Raw genomic sequence first — 3162 nt, 5'->3', positions numbered from 1 at the left:
ATCGACTAGCAAATCTTGATAAGCTCTAAGTTGTTGCTGTTTTTTCTTGAGGCTTCTTGCCGTGGTCATAAGCTTGCGTTGAAAACGCTTTTGCTCGATGGGATCCTCTGGCACGACGAATTCGTCGTCGTCGAGGCTTGCCTCGTCTTCGGAGGGAGGCATATAATTATCATCCTCGACCTCTCTGTCTGCCGCTCTCTCATGAGGGCTGGTTTCTCCATCCTCCTGTGCTAAATCTTGCTAGAGGGGGTTTTCTTTGGCGCTTTCCGGAGTATTATTATCTCACGTGCTGGAATCACTGTGTTTGTTTTGGCGGGATTTTGAGCGGCGCCGCTGACGCCGGCGCTTAGGCTGCTTCTTGGAGGGGTCATCCTCCGCTGTTTCATCGCCATCTCCCTCTTTTGGGGTGTCCACCATGTATATGTCATACGATGAGGTGGCTTTCCAGGGCTTAGTAGGCGCTGGTTCTTCATCATCGATAGTGGCATGTAGTCGAAGTCGAGCATGTCGGTTAAGTCGTCGATAGTGGCTACAAAGTGGGTTGTGGGTGGGCTTTGAATTTCTTCATCGTCCGTACCCCAACCTTGTTGACCGTAGTCCGGCCAGGGCTCTCCTGATAAAGAGAGAGACTTCAGTGACTTCAGGATATCGCCGAAAGGAGAGTGCTGAAAGATGTCTGCGGAAGTGAACTCCATGATCGGCGCCCAATCGGATTTGATCGGTAGCGGCGCGGAGGATTCGGAGTCCGAAGAGGAGTCCGGCTCCTTGGAGTCACGAGTCTCACAGAGTACGGGGCTGTGCTTGGCTCAATCGCTGTTGGGGTCGTAGCCCCCGAGGTGGCGCCCAACCGCCCATCCTCGATAGGCGCAGTTGGCTCCGAATTAAGGGTCGGAGCCGATGTGGGTGCGGCCTCCAGGGCACTGTTCGGCGGCAGAGCTAGATCATGCTCGTCGTGACAGTGCGGCGCGCTCAGCAGTGGCTCGAATCCGTCGAAGATCAAGTCCCCGCGGATGTCAGTCGTGTAGTTTAAATTTCCAAATCTGACCTGACGGCCTGGGGTGTAGCTTTCGATCTGCTCTAGACGGCCAAGCGAATTGGCCCGCAGTGCGAAGCCGACGAAGGCGAAGATCTGCCCGGGGAGGAAGGTCTTGCCCTGTAGTGCATCGATATCGATGATCGTAGGAGCCATCGAGCCCGACGGCGACCACACAGAGGAACTCTCAATGAAAGCACCAATGTCGGTGTCAAAACCAGCGGATCTCGGGTAGGGGGTCCCGAACTGTGCGTCTAGGCCGGATGGTAACAGGAGACAAGGGACACGATGTCTTACCCAGGTTCGGGCCCTCTCGATGGAGGTAAAACCCTACGTCCTGCTTGATTAATATTGATGATATGGGTAGTACAAGAGTAGATCTACTATGAGATCGAGGAGACTAAACCCTAGAAGCTAGCCTATGGTATGATTATTGATGTGTATGTTGTCCTACGGACTAAAACCCTCCGGTTTATATAGACACCGTGTAGGGTTAGGGTTACATAGAGTCGGTTACAATGGTAGGAGATTTGCATATCCATATCGCCAAGCTTGCCTTCCACGCCAAGGAAAGTCCCTCCCGGACACAGGACGAAGTCTTCACTCTTGCATCTTCATAGTCCCGGAGTCCGGCTGAAGGTATAGTCCGGTCATCCGGACACCCCTTAATCCAGGACTCCCTCATTGGGCCTTGCGCATGGAGCTTTTCCACACTCATTCTGATCATTGGGCCACTTTGACTCGATTTGCACCTGCGGTGTAGGCAGGATACATGGACATGAGGGACTTGTACCCTGTACGGTCTGGATTGCCGGATGGTATGGAGTGGCGCGATGTAGGAGGCATCACCCCTCCTCGTGGTCCCCGTCTGCCACCACCTGTGGGACCAAGGCCACATCTGAGTCCCTATGGTCCGCAGGCTCCGCAGGACCGTCTGTTCCCAGATGATCATGTTCCACTTCCAGGCTTTGGTGGCGACTTCTATGAGGATTACTACGGAGCCGTCTGAGCTAGTAGTAGTATCACTAGTACTGTAATAGTTGTATTCTCCATAGTCCTGCGTGACCGTGGGATACGACTTGGTGTGTATCACTCTCCGGAGGTGTAGAAAAATAATGTATAGGAGCTTGGAATGCCTTCGATGAGATGTAATGTCTTTCACCGTAGTTGTACTTTAGCATGGGCTTGTACTAAACTATGTACGGTGTGTATGACCAATGGTATATATGTGGCAGTTTCTATATTACCATGTCATGCAATGAACATCTTAGCATTCCATATTATCCATTACATTCTGCACTTCCTTGCTAAGTTTGTGCCATCCTTATCTAAACCGTTGTCTTGTTTCCTCCTAGGATGGTCAACACCTGCAGCAACCCCGCTGCCCCGGAGTAGGGGGAAGCCAGTGCAGCTAGGGGTGAAAATCTCCCGCACCCGCCTTCTCTGGCCGAAGTGATGCTGGAGGCGGAAAGAAACAAGCGTGAAACTTACCGCTTGCTAGAGCAGATTGAGCAGAACACTCCACGTCATCAGCGAAATGACTTGGTGTCAATCAATGACTTCATCAAGTTGTACCCACCAAAGTTCAATCATTCCGTCGAGCCCCTCGACGCAGATGACTGGCTCCGCAGCATCACACACAAGCTTCGTTCTGCTAACGTAGCCGAAGCTGATAAGGTTACCTATGCGGCCTATCACCTCGAAGGCCCTGCTAGCCTTTGGTGGGAAAACTTTGAAGCTATGCGCCCGATCGGCCAAATCACTACTTGGGCTGAATTCAGTGAGGCTTTCCGTGAGCATCACATCCCGGAAGGCCTCATAGATCGCAAGAGGGAAGAGTTCTGCAATTTCACTCAAGGAAGACTGACTGTGGATGCATATAGTCGCGAATTTGGGAATCTGGCACGATATGCTCCTGAAGAGGTATCTACCGACGCTAAGAAGCAGGCAAGGTTCCGCAAGGGACTTAGCCCTGAGCTTTGCCGCGATCTTCGTCTGCACGAGTGCACCTCCTTTTAGAAGTTGGTCAATAAAGCCATCAGTGCTGAGACATGCCAGTCTGACTATGACGCTTCACGCAAGCACTCTCGTGATTTTGGCTCTTCATCCGGCTCTGGATCTCAGAAGCG

This window comes from Triticum urartu, chromosome 5 (assembly GCF_003073215.2).
Source record: "Triticum urartu cultivar G1812 chromosome 5, Tu2.1, whole genome shotgun sequence".
NCBI classification, from domain to species: Eukaryota; Viridiplantae; Streptophyta; class Magnoliopsida; order Poales; family Poaceae; genus Triticum; species Triticum urartu.
The sequence above is the reverse complement of the archived record's forward strand: the minus strand, read 5'-3'. Positions refer to the sequence as shown.